This window comes from Colius striatus, chromosome 11 (genome assembly GCF_028858725.1).
Source record: "Colius striatus isolate bColStr4 chromosome 11, bColStr4.1.hap1, whole genome shotgun sequence".
Classification (NCBI taxonomy): Eukaryota; Metazoa; Chordata; class Aves; order Coliiformes; family Coliidae; genus Colius; species Colius striatus.
In genome coordinates, this window is record NC_084769.1 from 13,857,504 (window position 1) to 13,882,983 (window position 25,480).

Here is a 25,480-nt window from a genome sequence, read left to right on the forward strand (position 1 = left end):
TCTTTAAAAATAAAAATCTTAAAAGATTAGTAGCAATCTTTTTGTTTGGTGGCATCGTGGATCCTTGGTGGGTTTTCTTGAGCTTCTTGGTCTGCTAAGAGACCTACAGCATTCCTCTCAATTTTAGATACATTTCCTTCAGCACAGATTTCTGGCAAAGCATCTAAGTTGCCGTAATGTTACTTGTCTCTAGACTTTAGCAGGTCCTTGCATGATCATGTAGAAACAGAAAGGTACATTAAAACTGACCACCTTTCCTAAGCAAAGAGTGTCTCACACAGCATCTCAGTCAGCTCTGCTTCCTTCAGATTGGGGGGACAGCACTTGACTCCCACCCATGACAGCAGGTAGGTCGGGTACAGTAATTTACGCCACAGCTGGAAGAAATTGTCTCATGTTTGTACAAGCACAAGAAATTGCACCTAAGTACAAGCCTTCTGGACTCATTGGCCTACTACTAACTAATCTTAAATTATCTAATCTGAAGAGACATCTTGAGCTCCATTCCCTACAAAGTTTGTCAAACAGAATAAGCGCCAGTGAAAAGATTTCAAGCTTTTAGCTTTTCTGTGAGATTACAGCAGAAAGCAAACTGTGTCATCTGTGAAGCATTATTTTTGAGACTGAAAAAGGCAGACAAATAGAAAATTTGATAGTTATATAAACATATCTACTGGACCAATAAAGCTACCTGCAGGTCAATATCTGTATTATCAGTCCTAATTCAAAGAAGCCAAGTGCAATCAAATATTCAATACCACTTAGCTTGTATACAATGCTTTTCAGTAGTGCTGTTCATCAGCACCTAGCAGCTTATTAAAGAAAAAAAAAGTGTTTCATTATCACATTTTAACAGGTAAAATGATAGCTGAGACAAAAGAGAGAAAGTGCCTTGCTGAAGGTCATTCAACAGGCACAAGGCAGAGCTGGGAATAGAAGACAAGTCTCATGAATCCCTGTCCAACGTTCTTGCCATCAGATAGTGCAGTCCTTCACAGTAACTCACTGTTCTTCTGTTCTTTCAGCAGCCTGCTACAAATTACATTCCTCACTCTAGATAACTGTGTCCTTATGTATCGGAGAAGATAAATACTAGTAGTGTGTGGAAAAGCTAGAAGGATTCATCTACAGTGAAAGTGGCTAGGAAATAACAGTCAATCTTAAGCTACCAGCAGGTAAAATAAATGTCCTTCCCTCTTTCATCTATTAAAGGCTGAATAAGGTCACAGAGTAAGTTAACACAAATGACTGATCTCTCTCTTTTCATCTCAAGGTCTGAATTTAAAATCAGCATTATGGCAAAGCAAGAATTGAGGTGGACTGGAGATGCCTCAGAAAATGCTCATGTGGACTACCATACATTTCCAAATATTGAAAAGCAATTCAACATTAGGCAGCAGCTGGGTTTCTTTGTTTTTTCCAGACAGATGCATGTGGAAGGCAAACGTGGAATTTAATTTTTTAACATCTCCACAGGCCTTCTTAAGCAGATGTTGAAATAAAAGTTACAATTTCCTCCTCCTTAAGGATTCTTAGAATTAGGCTTCCAACCACAGGCTTATCTAAAATCCGTGGAATCCAATTAAAACTGTACTGAAGTTTAGACTGAATTATCTTTTCATGGACTATTAGTAGTATGATTTAGAAATTCATAGTGGGCTCCTGTTGAAAGCATCTATTGCTGGTGACGTGAGATAAATTCCATCTTCTGAAGTAACATCTGATGGACATATGTATGTGATACAACTGAGAGATGACTGCTTAGTTTTTCAGATTTTTCAGTTGTCAGTTGGCAACTGGTCCTGCACTTGATTTTCTTTCCTTAGTGTTTGAATATCCATATTCGTGATGGCTCTTCTAGTATAGGCACTGTGAGCACCTCAGTTTTGTTAACCCCTGTGGAGGTTATCTGCTGAAGAACTAAAGTGAGCCAAAAACTTCTCTTGCTTTGTCATAATCCATGTAGATATCTAATCTACATAATTGGGGCATCTTCTTCAAAACTTAGGCATTTTCCTACACTCTGGCTGCTTTGCCCTAGTCCATCATCCACCTAGATGCAGTCTTGAAAGGAAATGAGATATAGTTTATTGTATTATACTGTCTTCAAGAACTAGCAATTTGTCTTCTCCATTGGGTGCTGCCATGGGCAACTTTTTGTGTCACAGTACATATTCCTGCATTAACAAATGAAGCCACTAATGCAGGTTGTTATCAACAACAGTTTAGAAGCTAGGAGAAGTTGTGCTGGCATGATTCAACAGCTGCTGCCCTTTCTTCACTGAATGACAAGGGACAATGAGAGAGAAGGGACAATGCACTGACAGGTTGCAACAGGCAATTGAAAAATCATATAATTGGCCCCTTAAATTCATTGAGGAGGCTATAGTTTTTATTGGAGAGGTCTAGCTATATCCCAGCAGAAAAAGTGTCTCACTTTAATCCCCTTGAATGCATTAGTAGAACAATTTTCACTTTGATAAAAAGAAGTCTTGGACTGTCCTTTACAACGCCTGTACCCCTACATCTAGGATACAGTCTCCAAAATAAACAAAGTAGTAAACAAAGCAATTTGTTCATGAAATAAAGATAATGGTTTGTAAGAGATAGGGCCAGTAAATAAGTTGTTTTTCATGAGCTTTTCATCCAGAGATCCCAAGATAGTTCAATCTTGTGAGATCCTCTGGAGACTGAATGTGTCCTTACAGTAATTTTACAGATTCTGGAAGTTAGTCAGGAGACGTTCATTTTTCTTGCTAAACTTTTCACAAGGACCATCAGTGTTGGAAACAGAGCACAAGAGCGCTGCCTCTTCTGTCCTTATTACAGAATCTCTCCCAACACAGCAGCATCTGTAAAAACATTTCCAAGTTACTTTTATTTGAAAATGGGATCAGCCTTATTATCCAGACTCCTACCACTGTTTCACCTCTACAAACCAGTGCTATATCTACCATTGCAGATTTAAAAGTAATATACATTTTTTAAAAACCAGAGCTGACAGATATAGAGCTGAACATCAAAGAGCAAAGGCAAATATGGCAATAATAAAATTATTAGTAAAAAAATGTGGTAATAGTCAACATCCAGGATTTATCAAAGGTATATCATACTCAGAGTTTCTTCAACAGCTTTTCTCTTCAGTCATACCAAATCAGTGTGTTTTCTTTCAAAAACCTTATATAAAACATCTTGTAGTATATTAGAACATAAAGCATGTCTCATCAGGCAGGGAGACACAGCAGGAAGCATAAAAAGACAAGCTATTTCTATTCCTGAAGCTTTCTGTCTATTAAACATTCACCTGTGTGTGTTTATCTATGTCTAATTCTGAAGGGAGGGGGAATTTATGTTAATAACAATATTTTCCAAACTATGTTAATTACTTAAAAATATAAACTCTCCATTTCTGAGTTATGAGCATATGGGTTCTCAGTAAAGTCCCAGAAATAGTCCAGTTTTTAGACTATAGCATTTAGAATTCCAACCATAAACATTAGAGGATATCACAGCCATAAGATCTCTCATTTTTTACTGGTTTTCAACTGTTTTCCAAGCCAACTTAGTACAGGAAAGAAGTACTTCCCTCACTGATGCCTGAATCTGCCTAGTATCTGCTGCAGTAGTTCTGGAAGCAGTGTTTCAGAACACAGAAATGAAGCTGATGATCACAGAAGCATGAAAAATGTACTTATTCACTTGACTGAAATTTATGAAAGGTGTAGCACCGCTTAGTGTACCACCAGCATCCCAGATGTAGACATTTGCACATGGATGCAGCAGTGAACAGTACATGCCCAACCTGCTATGTCCTCTCTTCACTTCACTATACAAACAGTTAAAATGTAATATCATTGAAAAATGATTAAGAGCACTGACATGAAACCACTGGGATGATAAAATGGATTAAAATTATAAATTATAATGGGCACACAGAGACTGCAGTTAAAACACACACCTAGAATAGGAAACAAAGTCATTAACTGAAAAGGGATGCATTAAGATATGTACCTCTTCTAAAGCTACTAAGCAACATCTGACAAGATCTAGACAACTATCTAGACGACTCAGCAAGGACAGATTTTAGCTCTTGCACTTTGTGGGAGGGTTTGGGTTAGATTTTTTCCTGTGTTTAGCAGAATGCAGGTGAGGGTCTGTGAAGATGAAGGATTGTATTTTATGTCTCCATTTGAGGGGCTTCAGTTTTGCTATTTGTGTTTTAAGTGGCACCTATCAGGGTGTAGCAGAGTACATATCCTCTGTGTTTGGATGGGTGTGTAGGTATAGGCAATAAAAGGCCACCTACCTGTCTGTTGGTTTTATTTTTTTGGTGTTTTATGACAGTTACCACTACTATAAATAGCCACATACAGCATGTGTACATGCTTAATTCTGTTCCCTGCTTGTGGTTATGAATCTAGTCTGGTTTAAAGTCAAGGCAAGTTTTGGTTACACGTAATGTCTCACAGGAAAAGATACTGAAAACAAGGAGGTGAAAGATCAGCTATAGAAAGAAAAAAGCAATAATCCACTTCTTAATGTTCTAATCCCTTATTAAAATTTTCAGAAAGAGTTTCCATAGAAAGGTATCTGGCAACAATTTAGTTATAATATTATATTATTGTTTCATCTTCCACTAGAAAATGCAACAGATCATTCCCATAAATAAGAGGAAGATGAATGACAGGATTTTATTACAGAAGGAGCCACTGAAGCTCTAATTAGCAACCCAAGGATTATGCTTAGGGTGGATGAATCCCCTAAAGTGTGAGCAGTATTTTTACCTCCTATCAGGAAAGGAAAAGTTTAGGTCATCTGAGGGAAGTCAAGGAAGAAGATAAAAAGACAATGATACCTCCTTTTCTCCTCCTCCAAAGGTAATCTAGACATTCCCAAGCTAGGTGTTGGTCTCTGCACACACCAGGAGGTGTGTGTGTCCATGCACTGTGTGATGCTGCAAGGAAGGCAAACTCCCCTCTCCCCCAACAGTTACCCTCTGTTAATATTTGATATACACCCAAAGCTCATCTGTGAAGAAAATGAGTGAACTACCTATGCAAAAATAAACTGCTTTTCAAGAACATCTCTCACTGGAAGGGGCTGATTTTCTTGTCCTCAAACAACCCTGTTTGTAAGGCTCCTGAGCTGCTTCTGAATTGCAGACAAAACCATATTGGGGGTTCACTATATGGTGTGATCTGTTTTGTCAGACTCATTCACTCATTCATTTTATCTCTACTGCACCAGCACAGGGTGTCTGACTGTGAAACCAAGGAATGACTAAACTGACCCATATTGCTGTTGTGACACTAGTAAACTACACATATTAATACCACGGCATCTAGTATGGCACTAATAGTTGGATTATTAGTGGCTGAACAAGAAGGCTTAGGCAGCCTTTATTAGGCTAATGAACAGATTTTTTCCAACCAATGTCCCTAATCACCATGCCTGCCTGCAGTAAAACTGCATGAATAACTGTTAAACCAGATACAATTAAGGTCCTCACTGGGATTAGAGCTACGGAGCGGCTGTTCCCAGGCACCTAGATCCCTGTTTCCTAATTCTAGTTAATAGGAGACCTTCTGCCTGCTTTCTGCCTTAAGCCAGTAAAGGAGAAGGCAGGGGGAGGGAGGGGGGGGGAGAAAACCCTTTGCAGAATATCAGATCCTCTCTGCTAACCTTTCCTGGATGAATAGAGACGGATTGTGAATCATGCAAACCTAACATCTTCTAGAACAATGAGGCCCTTCAGCAATAACAATAGTACTAATCATAATAGTAGGCAGCTCCAGCCCCTTTCTATCCTGTGCAAACAGTTGGGGCAGAATATGAAATTACTTTAGAAATAGATACTGACTTTTCCCCCCCCCTCTCCCTTTCACTTGCCTACTAAGAATAGCCTAATTTATTCATGCTTTTATTTGGCAACAGAAACTAGGCTGACCTGCCTCCTTTTTTTATTCACACAGATAAAAGGGCTTTGGCAAAAAGGCAGAGGACACTCTCTGCATTTAAAGGTGTCTAGTGTTGCTCTCCAAAGGAATGACAGAATGGTTACTGCTTCTTTCATTGGTCCTCCTCTGCTCTCTGGCCTTCATCTCTTTTCTCTCTGGCTTTCTTTGGGGCTGTTCATGCCATAAAACTAGGTTAAATCTGGGGCGGAGGGGAGGGGAGAGAGTGCCTTCAGCATCTTGTTCAGAATAGTGTGGCACTGTGCAGCTACAGAGGTCCTATGTGTAACTCAGAGTCTTGGAGCTCCGGGAAGAGAGCATGATTTAGAGATTTTGTTGAGTGTGTGTGTGTTTGGCAGGGGGGAAAGGAGGGGGGGCTGAAAAAGGACTTGCATTAACCCTTCTTTTATCTTCAGATAACAAGAGCTGCTGCTCAAAAAAAGCGAGTCATCGAAGAAAAACCTTGCATACCAAACCCAATCCATATGAAACAGCCTCACTGTATACATCCCACTTATGTCCTCAGCTGTGTACTCACAGCAGAGCTCTCCCGAGGAGCACACGCAGCCGAGACGTTACGCTGAAGACAGATAACAGCAAAGTTAATTGCTAAGTACAAACACAGGGATCTTTCAAGCTGGACAAAACCCTTGTGTATCCAAACACAGCTTCAGTGCTTGCTTGCGCATCCACTTGGGTGAGCAAAAGAACAGGGTTATCTGTTGCTGGATAGGGGTAAGAGGGCTTCTGTCTGGGTGAGTAAAGTTCAGCTGCTCCCTGCTTGATTAGTAAAACCTCAGTCTAAATAATCATTTTAAAAAACCTATCAGAGGTGGATGGTCATGTGTTTTGGCATTCCTGATGGTGCTGCAAAAAAGTGGTGGCACTGCCTGACTGTCGTGCCAGAACATGTCTGCACAAGATAGACACAATCATGGTCACCCACAAAGTCTTCTCCAGGCTACTAGAGCCTCACCTTCCCCACACATTTCTTTCCATGGTGATTTTAGAAGTATTTCAGGTGGTTTTCCCCATGATTGCTGCCACCTCCAAGATTCCCTTTTCTCTTGAGTTTATTGCATGCAATATAACTTTAAAAAAGATGTTCTGGAAAGTTACAGAAAGAGGACGCAAACTAATAGTCTATGTCTGAAAAAAACCAAACACTGAGGATGCTCATGTGCAAGATCAGCTTAACAACATCTCCTATCCTTTCAAAATCAACCCCATCCACCTCACTTGCCCTGCTCAACATCCAACTCCTGGTTTATAGTTTTAATTTATCACCCAAGTGACTGACTTCATTCTTACTGCACCTTTTGGACTACCTCATTTTCTCAGCTATGCCAAAATAAATATGAATTCAGCAGCTATATTGTGGCTTACTCCACCGTAACTGAGAGCAGAATGTGAGTTGTCTTCTTCTCAGATGCATTATTAAGGAACTTAGTGAGAGCACAGATTTTCCTGCTATGTTATCACATGATAAGGTCGAGTTGATCTGCAAAGCGAAACCTTTCAGAATTTTATTTGGCAGTTTGCTTTAAAACATCAAGTGGTAAATGGTTTCTGCTCTATTTCAGTTCTCATGAACACAGTTCTTTTACGACTGAACCCTTCAACAGGTTAGCAAACATTGTCTCTCTGCCAAGACATGCCATTTCTTTTTTTTTTTTTTGTAGAATACTTCTTTTCTTCATTCCTCTGCCAACCCTTTTCTCTTCTCCACACACTGCTTTCAGATTGCCAAGACATGATCGTGTGCTTTAAAGTTGATTTTGGAATTACTTGGCGTATCTTCTTAGCTTTCATCTATTATTCTATCTGGAAACACAATAGAAAGCTTTGACTTTTGAGAATTTTTTTAAAGTACCTCTTTTGAGAACCTATCAAAGTGCAAGCTACCACTGATTTTGTGTAAGAAGCTACACCATTGAGATTGATACTCTTTTCTGTGTACAGCTGAGAAAGGTTGAAAACTCAAAGCTAAAATCTAGATTTAACCTCCTTGTAAAGCTCAAGTATTGTCCTCTTCTTATCAACATGAAAAATGAGATGTAAGAGGGAAGTCTTGTGCAATAGTACATACTCTAATTCACTCCAGCACTGTCCAAGAAGGATTTCCGTGTGCATAGACACCATCTAAGTATATAAAATACACCAGGCTGGGCATCCAGAGGGTTATGTCCTTAAAAAGTTTGTTAGAGTGTCATGAGTTTGTGTGGAGCTGTTTCTACTAATGGGGAAGGGGCTGTAAAGGTGGGTCCTATAAGAAGTTCCTCAAAAATTTCCCTGGCTCTGAGTAATTGTCATTTTTAGAGTCAGCGTTTTTTTGGAAACCTAGAATTATCTGGCCCCCAAATACCTTTTCATGTCATGGTATACATGGAAATTATTTGCACTATTAAGTGGAAACCTGTTCATAGATGTAGGGTTTTACATTTGGCTGCATTATTTCAAAGTGCTTATTTTTGCTATTATTTTTTTATTCACTTTTTCAGAGTGAAATCTTTTTGGACAGTCACTCTACCTGTCTATGTGTTGGTGTGGTGTCTAACACAACAGACCTTTGATCCTGGTAGGAGTTCTTGAATGAACTTTGTTGGCCTTCTTTTCTCCACATGCCATTCACATAAGCTGTCTTTATGTTGGGCTGCTTCTTCAAATGTCTTTCAGCATTCAGATGCAAAAATATCACATGAGCCACCACATGTCTGTTTACTGCCTCCCTTCCATTGCCTCGAGTTCAACATAAAAATATGCTCATTTACATAACCTGTTGTCAGACATGCATACTTAAAGGCTAACTTGGCCACACAGCACAAAATCATGAGCTTGCTTGCCAAGACTTTCCACTCCTACTCTTTGTAATAGGTTTCAGAAGCATCTCCAGAAGTCAAAAAATACCTTTTCTGTCAATAGCACAGAGGTTGGCCAAACTCAGGACAATCTTAGAGCTGCATACATACCATGTATTTATAGACTAGAGATCAGTAGATGTTTCAAATGTACCTATATTTATATTATATAGCTGGGACTTCTAAGACACAACACACAACAGAGGTATTCTTTTCAACCAGTTCTTGCCATAAGCTCTGGCAACCAACCAATCCTACGGAGAAATGACCCTCGAATGAGGTTTTGAGGGATGTCAGATGAAATCTATCAGCCAGAACAGTTTAGACGTCCCTGTGTACATGAGGATACCAGGATTTTAGAGTGAGAATCTGTTTTGGTGTTCTTTTGACCCTCTTCCCATGGGCTGTTGTTACAGGTGTGATCACTGAAGGGCTCAATGTGTGACAACAGAACAGTAAAAGCTCTGCAGGTTCAGCAACTATTTCTATCAGTAGGGAGTCTATCCTTTCTCAAAAATAGTACAAAAAAAATACCCCCAGAGTACAGTATGGAGAGAACTAACCTACTCAAAGCATATAAAGAACAGCTAAGAGGTGACTTTGTTAATTTTTCCCAGAAGAAACATATAAATAATTTGTTACCACCTGTTGTCTTCTGCCAATTGAAGGACAGTGGATTTCAAATTAATCTCTGCAAGTTTTTCAAAATTCCTTAGTATTTCACCCCTCAAACATTTAATTGCTTCTGACTGCCTTCAGGAGTTGCACTGGAAGAAAAGCCGTTGTGCAAGGCAGCTGGGAGATCTCAAGCAGTTTCAACTTTTCCCAGTTAATTCTATAGCCTGAAAGCAAGCCAAGATCTTGGATTAACACTAGAAGGGCGAGGATTGCGGCTTCAGAGTTTGTTACAAACAAAAGCACATTGTCAGTGTATAGCATCAAATGGTACTTCAATGAACCAACCTTGATACTCTGAATACTTGAGTGAAAGCATACCATGATTGCCATTTGTTTCAGGGCATCAGCAAACTCCGATGTTGTTGCAAGCCCATAGAGACCAGGGTGTTTGTAGTTTAGCAAAAAAACAAACAAAGGCACACCTCCCCACTCCCTCCCCCCCCCAAAAAAATAACAACCCGCCCAAAAACCAACCAAATTCCCCACACTGCAAATAAAACCATACAAGACGTTTCTCTTGCATGGGTTAGCTTTCAGGACCTTGCATGCAAGATCACAACTCGACTTGCGGAGATTTTAGTCAAATCAAGGAATTGTGTTTTATAAGCTTGATGTATATCTCATTATGCATTATGCTTATCTAGGACTGCAATAATCATTCCCCCAGCTGCTTTTTGCTTAAGATGGCAAGTTAGCAGTCTGCCTACTTTTTCTCCTGACTCCCAGAAGTCCTAACAATGTGTAAATTCAATGTGGGCCATATGCAGTTTATTTAACCTCTCCAGGTGTTCTGGGAAAGGACTTTTAGCCTGTTGCTGATCTAATTTCATCTTCTGTCTTCACCTTTTCCTTAAAACCACAGCAAAACTAATAACTTAGCCTCAAAGCAAGCCTTCAAAGCAGCTTGTCAATTTTCCTTAAAGAAAAACTGAAGAGATCAACTTCCTTTTTTCTTCTTTTTGTGTAAACAACCTGAAATGGGGATCTAAAATGAGCATGTATTAAATTTCTGTTTTATTTCATGCTCGAAGTGCACGGAGTATGTTTTATGGTAATGAATGCACACTCAGAGATTAGGAGTACATCAGCTGAGGGGTTGAACACAGCTCCCATGGGGACAAGGGAAAAAAAAGAGAATAATCAAGCTATGAATACAGCTTTTATTACGATACTACAGTTCTAGACCATCTAATTTATGACTCAAGTGGAAAGATTTATGTACTATTAGTTCCAGATTTCATTAGACTTATGTACAGTTATGATAAGGATGTGTACATCTCTGGAAGCTTGTCAAAAAGACTATGAAAACTCAACATAGTGAATTCCCTGTGTTGCAGACCACATGCCTGACATGAAGGCTTCTCATGCAGACTATACTCTTCTCCTGGTTTGTACTCAGAAAGCAAACTCAGCAGGTAGAACTGTTTTTTTCCTGTCTGTATAAACCCTGCACTGTGGGATTCCTATAATTTGAGATTTTTAGTGTGTTAGGATGATGCAGATAATAAAATCAAAACAATAACAGTATGAAACGATATAGGAAATCAAATTCAGCACTGTACAACAGATCCAGCTTGCAAGAAACCTGACCCAGCTAAAATCTGCCCTTTGCTCTACGACTTCCCCTGTAAAGTCTTGAAAACACATTATTTCAGAGATGGGATTTTGTCAAAAAGCCATTCTTTTTTTTTTTTTTTCAGTCTGTATTGTGTAGGATGGTTTCTTTGCTTGAGAATACAGAGAATTTGCTCATCCACCATCAGGGGGTTGGCCCTGTGGCCATCAACATCCCGTGTGAGGTCTTCCAATGAAATATTTCTGGGGTAAGTACCAGATGATTTCCTTGTCACATGCCTTAGAGTTCCCTGCAATTCTGAAGCTGTTTGTGTGTGATCTGCTCTTGAGATCAGCCTATTTACATTTAATTAATTTTACATTCCTGGAAGGTTTCCCAAATCTGGGCAGCCATGCCATGTATTTAATCCTCTGCTGAAGACATAGAACCTGACTGCACCACAGACACTGAGAGGAGTATCAGGGAGGAGACACAGCAGATACTCGTACTCCAGAGATGGCTGGTTTTAGCTGCAGTTGTTTTTAGCTGAAAGGGAAGGAGTATAGCCTACAGGAGGAAGGAGTTTGAAGGAATCAGCTTGCTCTTGGCTTGACTGGTACTTAGATAAATAACTGTATACAAAGGATATAACTAGTAATCAGGCCATGAATCTCTGCATGTAGTTATTTTTATAAGAAGCTGAACACATTTGGCAAGGCTGCCATCATCTTATGCTATTAGCTGGCAAATAGTATACAAAGCCTTTCAGAACCATGAGAGCAAGAGAAGAGGAGATCGCAGTTGACAGGAAGACAATAGAAACATCACCGAGCACAGAACAAAGAAGGGACTTGGGACAATAAGAGAGCTGGATTTCAAGCCCTGTATAAGCATGGAAAGAAGAATTCAAACATTGACAGAGTAACTCATGGATTTAAAAATTATGAAAATTAATGATTAAAACTTTGTTGTCCTAGCAGTTTGAATCACAAACAGAAAACCAAGAATAATATCCAACTATCTAGAATAATTGGTGAATAGACAATAAATGCTTTTGCTAAAATACTGATTGAAAGTGGACAATAACATTTCGTCTCTGGGAATTAGCAAAGGAAATCCACGTTTGTAATGCATTGTTCAGAGCCTTGGTATTCATGTCTACATTTAGAGACATGAAAGAATCACTAAACACAGACAAGATCATTCATGAGATGAATAATTCAGGTGAAAGGACTGACCATTGAGAGAAACACCTCAAACCCAACTACAAGTGCTTCTGAACAGAAATCACTGGGTTGCTAAGAGCATACATTAAAACTAGAAGAATAGTAAAGAACAAGTACATCAGAGGCTGGAGAAAAAGGAATGCAGGTGAGGCAGACACATACATAGGCATCGTGTCATGGAAAGCAAGATGAAAGAGTGGAGTACACCTCCATGCACCACAAAGCACTACTCAAAAAAACATCCACAAAAAGAGTTTAGCCTGGCACTGTAAAAACCAGAAAGTACAGAAAAGCCATTGCAAGACACCAGGGTAGGAAATGTGTCTCTGCAGCAAAGACAAGAACTCGAGGCTCCTCTTAGAGAGTCCGTCTCAGTCCAGCTGTCACAATGGCCCAGAGTGATCGCAAACATGGGAGCTGCTGGCGGAGAAGGGGTAGAGAACAAGGACAGGGCTGTAGTAAAGTGGAAGACAGGGATCACACAGCAGCAAGAGCAGAAGGATCATGGTTGCCAGGACCCAGCAGCATCCTGAGGAGCTGTGTCTTCCCACATCCAGGCATGCTGCACAGGGACCGCTCAGTCAGGTACCAAACTCAGAGGCAGAAGGGTACAGGGTGTGTCCCAGGAAGCATGGAGGAAAAGTCCTGGGTCTGTACACAGAGCACTGGCTGTCACTTTGCATAGGTTTATTTCCATCAGATATACCAATAAACAGGCAGCTGAGTTTTACAAGCACTCTTATCCAGTACAATAAATAAAAGAGGGAGCAGGGATGCTGGTAATAGCCAGGCTTTGAGTAGCCAGCACACTCTCATTACTTTTCCTTTCCTGAGGAGTAGTTTTCTTTATCTGTGAGCTGGATCTCACCATTACACTAGATTCCGGAGAAGTTTGCTTTATTGTGATTGAAAAATCAGCAACAGACTCACAGCCCCCCAAGGGACATCCTGGTACCAGTCACTCAACCCATGATGGTGTTATAAAACAGCAACCTTCTGCTTTGCTAACAGGCAAGACATCTGAGCCATAAGCAATTTGTATGAAGCATTTTAGGATACTGAAAAGAGAGCAAAAAGCAAAGATGAGAAACAATAGCATACTGTTAACTTTTGGGTCATTTAACACAATTCCCAGTAATTTTCTTGTCGCTGTGCATCAAGTTTAAAGCTGAAAAAAAAATAATCATCACATCTCCTTGCATGTATGTCGACAAACTGTACCGAGGTACTTCAAGTTTGTTTCTGTGGGCTTCTGTTATGTTGACTTCTGCTACAGGACGAGTGAACACACTGAGGAATAGAGCCATAATTCTGCTCCAAAATCTAATGCCAGCTGGAAACAGTGAAATTATGACATTGGACTTGTCAGTGGGGGTGTCAACAGCCGTAGCACATAAAGGTTTTATGAAATACTTTTTTTGCAGTCCACCAGATCCTGTGAAAGTGCTCAGAGGTTGCCTGTTTGGGTCTGATCTAAATCTCTTGAAGTTAGTAAAAGTCTAATAATGGATTTTAGTGATCTCTAGATCAGGACCTTGAATGGCAAACATATCTGGAACAGTAATTTTTACATCTCTTAAAAGTAAATATTTTGGTTTATTATTTTGGTTTAAACTCTCTTCTCCACAAACCAGAAGCCAGGAAATAGACTGTGACTAGCCTGTCTCTTGGACAAATTCCTATTGATTTTCCTTCTGCCTTACAAGCAAATAATATAACCAAGAATCTGTAACCATGGCTGAGCTAAAATCTAGGGTGTTATTCATTTTGGCCATTATTTGAGGAACAAACTGGTTACAGGTTGGCATACCATTTGCACAGGAGTATTTCATGCTTTTGTAGTAGCAGCATTTAAGAATCTGCCAGGGAATTAGTAAAAGTAACTATGTTTACTAAGAGTAATGCTAACTAAACAGCTCCAGACAAAGCCTCCTATGCTTTACAAACCTTTGCACTCTGCCAGAAGAATGTGGGAAAAGAGTTAATCAATAAAAGACAAAATAGAAGCATTACCTCATCGCGATGAAAACTCCCATAGCCTAAACACTGATCCAAGAGGAGAAAACTGAACCAGTGACTCCAGCGATAGGAGTAAACCTTTGGTAACATCAAATGCTCCACTCTAGTTAGAGAAATATTTGGCTCCCAGTCAAGTAGTAATCTTTGGGTTTATCCCACAATATTAAGAGATAAAAAGCAAACACAAAAATTTATTGTTTTTAAAACAAAGCTTAATATCTTTAGGCCAGACGATGAGTTGATTAGAGAAAAGCATCTGTCATAATTCTGGTCTCTATGCAGTGCCATACCCTACGGTAGCAACAACACGTGCCCATTACTGAACAGCTAGCAAATCACGTAACAGTATGTCAACATATTAGCCACAAAGTATATAAGTGGGTAGGAGAGAAGAAATGTTTTTAAGAAAGAAAGAAGAAATTACTTTAAACCTATGTTCTGTTTCTGGAATTACGTTCTTGTGTCTGAATCATACCCTGCTCTAGAAAGCTTAGCACAACCAGGGGAATTTCTCAGAAGTTTCTCAGTTCCCTTTAACATAGCCCAGATGTTCATCAGTCATGCAGATAGCAAAGTACAGACATTGTCATTTGTAGTTCAGTTTCCAGGAAGATCACATGCAGTATCTTTTGTAACTGATAGTCGTGACTACTTTGTGCAGCACTGTCAAGATTTGGTCCTTCCTACCATCAGAAGTGCCAGGAGGAGTAAAAACAGTTAACAAAAGCTTTAGGCAGGTAGAAACTACTGCACAGAAGTCCTCAATTTTTAAACTAAAACTGATCTTCTCAAACTTTCTATACACTCAGCATGAATTAGGATTCAATTCAGACTTGAGGCAAATGCAAACAACAACCCCAGACCGGACAACTTCGTGCACAAAGCTCATCCACTTACAGCAGCTTGATCATTTGAGTGTGCTACAGCTCGCCTGTCGTTTGCTTCATGCTGCTTTTGGAGCTGTTTTTTCCATTTGTTTGTGTTGAAGGCTGCATTTGTTTTCTTTCCTTGTACTGAAAAAACTGGAGTACTGTTGACAGTAAAATTATTAGGCCCTTTACCCTAAAGTTGTCAACCAGTCTTGGCTGTTAACAGATCTAACAATTAGGTAATTAAAAGTATGATTGACAGGCAAACAGCAAAAGAAACCAAACCTGTTATTGCACCCCTTCAGAGCAACAAATAAACCCTCTGTACGTTTTCAGTATTCACTGGCTTCAACGGGCCTAATTATCCCTGGTTGATGAGTATGTGCAGAGCATTCAGAAAGTGTAAGGTTTTCATGTCACTTTTTTTTCTACCTTTTTTTTTTCCTAGCTAGAGACCTTTTCCTGATACGTGTGTGCATTTTGAGTATAATGCTCAAATACTGGATGTCACCCCCACTGCTGGAAATAAGCCAACATATAATAATATCCTATCAGGAATGCTTAGGAAAAATAAATCACTCCAGATCCTTGGAGTCAGTGATGCAACTGCTATTCCCCTGTCAGAAGCAGGCAAGCGCATATGTTTAGTGCTGCACTTTAAGGTATGCAGCCAGAGCTGGTCTCTTGCACAGGACCAGCCTGTGTGACTGACAGTAGCAGAGCTGTCACCGTGTGTTTCCCATTTTCTGCAGTGTGTGGTTCTGCACCCCTTTTTGTACCTCCTCGGTGGCCATTGATTTGATATGACATATTCTGAGAGGCAAAACACCTGATGATGTTTAATATAAAACCAAAAACTTGCTGCTCTTTTCCATAGGCATCTACAAAGAATTCTGTATGCTATGGGATCCTTTAATTTTGTATTCTCTCCTTTTCAGATCACATTCTCTGCCTTTCTCACACACAGACCAGGCAATAAATCTGTGTGTGCTTCGTTTTTGGTGGGCATCATTCAAAGGCTGATTTGTTAGGTGTAATTACATTCACAGCAGTTTGAAAGAATTGAGCTAAGCCGCCTGCCCTTCAGCTGTGAGCCTTGGTTTACAGTGTACCCTATTAATATGCAACTGGGCAAACAGATGAAATGCCCTCAGCAGGTCTTAGATGTCTTTAGCATCTTAGTCCACAAACTTTGTAAACATTGGTTAGCTCTGGGAGCAGTGATTGCTGTGCTGCAGAAGCAATGCTGCTCTGGGGGAAGGGGAATCGAGACTTAGGACCCATCCGAGAGACCAAAAGCCACCTGAACAGCTCTGGGGACTAGTCAGATATTTATCCTTTACCATGGCTAATGGGCTGAGCTTGCAATCATCCCTTCTAGCCAAGCAGAGTTCACCACACACAGTCAGGCTGAGAGAGGAAGGGAGAAAAAAACTCTGAAAAACTACCCCAACAACCTCACTCAGCAGGGCCAGAACCTCTGCTTCTTCAGACTAAATGACATCAAAGCAGGTGACTACACATGAGGGGGTTTTTGGAACAACAATCAAGACAGATGACAATACAGCTCTGCTGCTGTCTCTCTCCTCCCACTGTATTTCCTCCTCTTCCTACACACTATCATATCTCTTTCATGTCCTATTCAAAGCAGCATTTCAAACCAAGAGCTAGAGTTAGAAATGGTTCATTGGAGGGAAATTGTTCTCTCAAGCAGGATACAAAAATGAAGATGGTGAAACCTGCTACACAAGAGACTTTTTTTTTTTTTACACATCTATTTTATACAATCCCAGACAACTCCATCATTAGGGATGAGATGTAGAACAACTATTAACATAACATCTGTAATCTCTTAGCTTTGTCCTTTCCTAATTAACAAAAACAACAACTGTTTACCAGCTTTCCAGAGTCATGATAACCTCACCATTGAGGCTGACACACATGCCACGCAGAGGAGACTGACCCAGAGCCTACCCTCATTTTCTGATGGATTTGATCGGTAGATACCAGAACCTACACTCACACTCAACTCTTCCTCCCTTTCTACATGTCCCTGCACCTTCACCTTGTTGCAAAACACCTCTGCATCCCACTACCAACTTGAAATACAGAATAACCTGCCGTGAGAGCTGGATAAGTGGAAACGCACACAGCAGCAAATAGAGTTGTGTGCAGGTGATCTGCCAGCAGATATCTCATACCTTTGAGACTTGAGATTCTCCTCTTGGCTTGGCTGAAAACAGTTCCTAAGTTATGAAGGCTAAGGAAAGGCTGAGTGTGCAACCATATTCCTACCCTTTCCTCACACATCCAAGTTAAAATAAAAAGAAAGATACATACCTTACCTGAAGTTTGAGAAAGAAGGTATGATTTTTTTAAGTGACAAAACTACAAGTACATACAAATTGTCAAAGGTTATTTACAGACAATCAGTGGAAAAGCTACGTGGAAACAGATTTGTATCTGTAGAGCGGAAATAATGACTTAGTTATCAGAGTAAGATTTGACCTAAGGGAAGTTAAAACAAAACCCCCCTGAACATCAAGTCTGTAAGATATAAGGATGAGAAAATTTCCTAAGTAACAAGCTATTTTTGTACCATCTATTTTAAACTTCTCTATTCACAAGATGATTTCTTTTATTCATGCTCCTTCCAATCTTTTATACAGAACGTACTTGCTGAGCTACTACATTTTAAGGCCATGCAAACTGTAAATACTGGTTTGTATTAAGCACAGGACTGAGTCACACCGTTTGGCTTTTGCATCCACACTCAAACTTTTCAAGGTTCATAGGTATTTGATTCAGGCCCACTTAAAGGCCTTGCTTCTGCAAGATGCAAAACACTTTCAGCTCCCACCAAAGTCCATGGCAGTTGAAAGCCAACTTTGAAGGGCTGGGCACATAATTTAAAAATCTGTTAAAAAAAAATAACAACCAACAACACTCTCTTCAATGATTCATTATTTAAGGGGCATGAATTTAATTACTTACTGTAACTAACTTCAAGAAAGTTAGTCTTCTCACTTGGAAGGATACCAAATTTCCACGTCTCTATATAGGCACAATCACATACAGTGTGACCCTAACAAGATTTATGGCGTGGTTTATTAATTCTCTAAATTGATTCCATAAATCTACGCTAGCCCTCACTATTTAGCTGAGTAAACAGTCTTTGATCTCTGCAGAAAGAAGAAACATACAAATCAGATTTCTTTCATAAAGGTACTGGGCCAAACTCTGCCCTTGGAGGTATGTCCAAGCAGCTCCTCATCTCTCTCACCCTGACAGGAACATACATTAGAATTTGGGCTACAACATGAAAATCCTGTCCTCTGCTAGAACAATTTGGATTTTTAGGCAATGGGCATTTTATCTGTGCAGTGCTGCTTATTTACCCTAGTAAGTCCGGGGGTATTTGGAAGACTTTTTTTTCACATGGGGAAAAAGTTAACTTTGCTTCATTTTGAGAAAGCTTTTACAAGATTACACTACCTACAAATATTTCATTCTACTTTTGAACAACATCATCATTTTAACAAAGATAATTTTATTCAACATGCAGTCTGTAGGTTTAAGCAGTGGGCCGGCTGCTCATGCTCCATAGTAGACCAAGCTCAGCTTACTGGACTTGCACAGCTCTGTGATGTGGTACTCTACTATCTCACAGGGAGCTTTCACACAGCAGTTTTTCTTCTTACTTATAGAGAATCGTACTGGGACTAGATGTGGCATCATTCTGGCAAATTACTGAGAGTTAAAATTGTTGCTGCTACCACTTAAAGCAAGGTAAATCACAAGCAGTTACACTAAGCTTCTAGAAAATTTCAGCGACAAAAGTCAATCATTCTTTTCAGAGCATGTGAAACACAGTGAACTCAAGAAACACGCATCACTCTATGACATCTGAGTTCACCTCATGTTGGTCAGGAAAAGGAGGGAAAATTTATAGTATATATTTACTTTCATTTACATCTTGAAATTTTACATCAACAGTCAAATTAAGCCATAGTAGATTAAATAACAGGTTTGCAAACTCATAAAAAATATGAAAAATATTCTACTGAGTTAAAAATCAGAATTTGACATGAGACATCTTTTGTATTTATGCCACATTGAGCTTAGAAAGTGGCATCATGTTTGCTATCATGTCTGGGGAAAACTGAACAAATACTATTCCTCTTCAGTTCAGACTTGTCCTCCTTTGTGTTTCTAACCTCCTCATAAAATTCAGATTTGAGGTTTGGTTAGCTTCATTTTTAGTCTCAGTCCAAAACAATTTTCAAACAGAAACTTAATTACCCCATAGGCATAGAAGTATATTAATGTAATTCTTTCCTATACCTTCTAGTTTAATTTTGGGATGCAACATCTCAGCCTTTTGTGTTGAAAACACAAAGCACAAAGAAACCAACCTGGTCTACCTCTTTTTAATTATCAAAGGGGCAAGTGGATTCTTATCAAACTGAATGCAAACAATTAATTGTAATAACTGTCTTAGTTTTTAAGCAGTTTTTTTAACTTCTTTACCTTCTGCAGTCTAGTGCAGTGTAGCATTTGCCTCCATGAGTGTGCACCTTGCACAAGTGGAAGTTTTTGCAGACACCATTTGGAGTCAGAAGACCAAGTACAAAGTATCAGGGAGAGTTTTGCTCAAATCTCTGTCAAGTGACTTGAGCTGAAAACAAGGGAGATGAACATATAAGGAATAGATTTAGAAAATATATTTAAAAATCAGTTACCCAGAAGAAGACTTCTGTCTGTGAGGCTGGTTACACAGATACTGCTACTGATGGATTCTGAGCAAGTATTCATAAACCTTAAGTGTGCTCTTAAAGTTTCCTGGAAAACACGAAGATTACAGTACATCTTTGTCATGATGAGAGTCAGATCTGACGACTTTACCAGGCAATAAAAGGTCAAGCAAGGTCACAAAATATACTGCAAGTATACTTCAGCAATCTCTGGAGCTGGATGACATTATACTGAAGTTGCAGAAACTATTTGAGAACTGAAAGAAAGTTTTTTCTAGCTGGATCCATGTAAGCTGGCATTTAATAAGCTGTACTGGAGCCAAAGGCCTAGGATCTGTTGTTTAAGTGGATACTGATACCCTCTTCATCCTATTCATAAAAATTAAGAAACCACTCTAGAAGGATTCCTGATGCCATGATAATGCATTCTTTTCTTTGTTTGATCAGCATCTTATCTAGAGCTGAAATCATCCTTGTTTTTCTCCCCTGGATTCCCTCCAACAAAACCACTTCTTTCTTCAAAGGTAGTGCCCCAATCTGAACAAAGTGTGCAGCTGAGGCTGCATTAACACAAAATGCGGTAGAAAATGTCCTTCATGTGTTTATGTTGCCTACTGGTTAAAATCAATTTTGCTCACTATTAAAACAACAAGAAACCGCACATATTTCTTTTGAGACTTCTCCACTTACCACAATTTCTAAATTCTCTGAATTAGGGACAGACTAGTTAAAGACTAGTGGCACTGCAAATCCAAAACACAACTTTTACTCTCTATAAATGAAATTTGCCATATCTATTATAATTTTATTCCTGTGTGCATTGTAGTTGTTTCCCCATCTACATTTTCCTTTTCATCTATTGACAGTAAATTTCATCTGCCACTCTAGCATGCTGTCACTCACTCCTGTAAGATTTTTCTGCAACTCTTTATGTCTAAGTTTTGATTTCATTACCCAGAATAATTTTGTATCACCAAATGCTCTCATTATTCAATCTAATATCTAAGTTCATTTATGAATATGTTGAACAGCATAGATACCAGCTGGATAGTACTAAGTTCCCTTTATCATGCAAGCTGACCGTTTATTCCCACTTATTTTCCCCCCATCTTTTAGCTAGTTATTAACCCCTGAAAGGATTATCTGTTTTGTTTTATTATATCTGTTTCTTTAAAAGCCATCAGGCAGAAATTGTTTGGAAAACTTTCTGGAAATTCAAAACAACCCCAGTCAGCTGCATTACAGAGATTTTCATTTGTCTGTATTTGATTCCTTTAAAAAAAACCAACCCAACACCAACAAATCAGTGAGATAAAATCCCTCCATAAATGTCACCCTGACTTTCCACAATAAATCACATTTATCCATATTTCTGTTTTATTTTTAGCATGGGTTCTGGCTGATTCAGAGGTCAGACTCGCTCCTGCCAGGAGATTCAACATTTGCCCTTTTCTTGGGGCAAAGAAGGGGGTCATTTAGTACCATATTATTGACTCATATTCCATTTTTGATCATTTTTCTGTGAAACTGCTGTCTAGTTATGTTCCCTATCCTGAATATGGGTAGATGCTTGTTATAACTGTCTGAGGTTGTTGGCTGGTTTCTCCCTGTTTGGGATCTGACAAGAAAGGAACAAAATTAGCTGACAAAAATTCTTCCAAAGGGGACCCTTTCACCCACCTGATCCCTTCCCAACCAGTCGCTAGTGACACCTGATAATGAAAGTGGGAACATGTCCTTATTTATCAGTCCACTCTGGCAATCAGTTGGCTCTGCTCTCTTTCTGGTATGCTGTGCAGGAACAGGCTGTATATTTGTGTTGCATAAAGATAGTTTAGACATATCGATGTTTTTGCATCGATGGGACACGGGGAAGGTGCTGAGTGGCTGCTTGTGCGTTTGAGTGTGTGTGGGGGGGTTGCTGGGTGATTAAAACACAAAGTATGTTATGGTAAGACAGATTATTTGAAGAATGTACAGCAATGAAAACCACAAGAGGGAAGGGAAAAAAAAAAAGAAAAAAAAGAAAGACTTGATTCTAATACTCAGCAGTATGTGAAAGGTTAGGGAAGAAGACAGTCAAAATGTAATCTCAGAGCCTGATTCAAATCACACTGAAGTCAATGAAAAATTCCCTTTGGCTTCAATGGGCTCCGAACTAGACCATTAGTAACTATCATTCTGAGATTGCACTTAAATATCAATGTGTTTTAAATTTAACCAAAAAAAATTGGACAAGTAAGGCAGTATGTGAATTGTAGAATTTGATTAATATATGGAAAAATCAATGTGTTGTGTTCAATCCCTCTTCCTTTGGAGTCGGTGAGAGCTTTGCCATTGATTTCAGCTGTAGAAAAATCTCCCCGTTTCCTAGAGGGAGATTTCCATGTGAATCTCCAACAAGGAAATGCTCATTCACAAGCCTCGAGATCTAATCCATGGCAGCTTTAGCAGAATACAAGGACATCCCTAGAGAGTAGGATGAAGTCAGATCAGAGCCGTAAGATGAACCAAGGCCATGTAAAGCCTTGCTTAAGTCAACATAAGGATATTAAAATTGAGATTTCACCACGGCCTTTCCATTGCAGTGGGAACTTGATGCAAAGAGGGTTGAGAGAGAGTTGAAGCAGGGAGACACGGTGATGTAGGGTTACATAATAATCCAGCCTGCTAATCACAAAAGCATGGATAAGCATTTCAGCCTACATTGCACAGGCAAGCATCTAATCTCAGAGATGCTTTCTGGTGGAGTCTTTTATTCTCCTTTCTCTTTCCTTTTTTTTTTTTCCTCCTTTTTTTTATCTTCTTTAAACCTTTCACACAGCCTGAGGTGAGAGGAAATAGAAGTGTTCTCCTGGCAGATAAACTGTAGCAGTCAGGATGATTGCAAAGGATCATCAGTCTTCAGTGCATGACCTGAGCATCACTGAGGGACAGAAGGGCAATTTTCATCTGCTCCTTCCTTCCTCCTATCTTCATTTGTCACTGCAGAAATGCAGGGTGGCAGGTAAGCAGAGATGGTGTTTCTGATTCTTAGACAAGACACAAGATAAATTGTACATGTCAGTTCTGTTGAGTCAAAATCAAAGAAATGGAGAAAAGAATCCTTGAGAAAAGGATTACACAAGAACCACCCTAAATCCCTATCTTGATTCACTTATTCCTAGAAACAAAAAGAAGCCAACTGAGCTTGCAATTGTCTTTCCCAGATGGGAGATAGAGACTTTCCAAATTCTTCATCTGTCATCAGCCAGGGACGGAAAACCTTTGTCATCCTCCCAAGGAAAAGAAGGTGATAAACATTTGTCAGGGAGATGCTCTATATCTCATTTGTTAAGTGCTTGAAGTACAAACAATTATAGCTCAGGTCCTGCTGTATATTATTTGTTGCCACATTATAAAATTACTATAAGGTAATATTTCAAAGGTTTTGTTTACAGATTTTGTAACCAGGCTACATAAACTCCCAAACGCAGGGCCAGCACATTTATTTAATAAACTTTGATGATCCATATCTTTTATTCCTAAAGGACAGCGGGGAAGAAAACTGGCAAGGGTTGAGAGTACACTGAATGCTATATGAAAAGCTGTAAGGCAGTTTCAATAGATGATTACAGAAACATCTATTATTTTCACAAACTACAGCAATCAAGCTAATCACACATATCTGTTCCATGACAGCATTGACAATAGTTCAGAGTTTTAGGATAGCTGAGATCCTGAAAGATCTTACCTATGATATGGGTGCTGCTCAAAAATGTTTTAATATGATATGGGGAAAGGAAATCCATTCATCTGTGGAAGACAAGATGGTGACTATCTCAGCAAGACAAAACAAATCAAATGTACATTGGAGAAACACAGATTTAAAACTCTCTCTGCCCCAACTGAGTAATTTTAAGTACATTTCAAGAAGCAAGGTAAAGGGGAGAACATGAACAGTTTCAGCTGTTTTGCAGCAGAGTTATAGGGCTTGCACACATTGGTACCTCCCTGGAGCAGAAATGGGAAGCAGAAAAGATACACTCAGACCGGTGCTGTACATCAAGATCCAGGCACCTTTGCCACTCCTGAATCCATACATAAATGTAATCACAGAAAAGCAATTTACCTTACTCATTCATAACTGAAGCCCATGGGGAAACAGAAATCTCACTAGATCTCTCATTTGTAATATTCTGTTGGCCTTGCAAAAGAGATTAAATGGCTGTGAAATAGGACAGTCGATTGAATACATCTTTCTATTATCAAACATCTTTGATTGGGATATTGTTCAGAGCCGTGGAGAAGAATGGGAGGCTATCTCATGGTTGAGACTGCTTATTCTCCAGAGAACTGAACTACAGAGGGGAAGTAATAAAAAAAGACCCAGAGAAACAAAAACTTCCCAACTGAACATGCCCTTTTTACTACTATAATGTTTGCCCAGAGGTGAAAGAAAAACAAGGGTTTTGGCATTTTGGATGTATTGATAAGTTTTTTCAGACTGCATATGTTTATTAAACCACATTTGGATTTGTCACTGAAAAGTTTACTTAGCAAGTAACGCTTTCAAAATACATGGACCACTGAAATTACTGTACAAGGCTCTTTCAGAGCTGCTAAAACATTTAACTGCATCTAAAAATACACAATGACGGCATTGCAATCTGAGTTACAGTTGCCACAGGTATCAGAAATACCTGCAAAGGGAATATTTCAAGCATGAAATATGCTAAAACCCTTTTCTCTACTTAAATGACTGCAAAAAGACTATGATATATGGTAATTCATTGTAAGTTCTCTGGCATCGTCACATGTGAGCATCTCTCAATCTTTCACGAGCTAACCTTAGAAATTTGGCTGAGGTGAGGTCGTATTCCTATTTCTGCTCTAGCAACAATCAGTATAGAGCAGATAAAAACCCAGGAGCAAGAAAAAGCCCTAGAATCAGACAGGCAACTAATTTTCTGACTGCCATTGTGTCACTTGCTTTCTGGTCAGAGTCTTTTATGTCTTCCATATCTTGCTCAAGAGAATCTTCAGATCAACTTTTCCTCTTGTTTGAAATTGAATATGTTATTCTGGGAGTATAAAAAGCTGCAGAGAGGACTGAAAAGAATAAAACAGACTACTCTTACAGAAACACTAAATACAACTGATAATTAAGGAATAGTTAATTTCAGAAAATTGTAAATAAAAGGAGTACATTATTGGAGGCAGGGTGCGTGTGTGTGCCTCTGGCTTCCAAATAATAAGGTTGTTCATATAGTTTATGCAACCAAATAGATGTCTGGGAATTCTCATTTTATCACAAAACTTAGTCAAGTAGTGTAAGAAAACTCAGGAGGACACGCATATATTCCTAACGAAAATGCAGCTCAAAGTAAAGAGCATCTCCATTAAAGTTGCTTACCATAAGGGCAAAACATGTCTCTGAAAAAAGTCACTCACTATCTTGTGATTTTGAAGCCTGATGTCACCAGTGAAGCAGTCAGTTTTGTTCCTTACTATTTGTTATATTAATACATCACTCTATCTCAAGGGAGAAAAAAATTAAACACATATGCAATGGCTAGGAGTCCTCT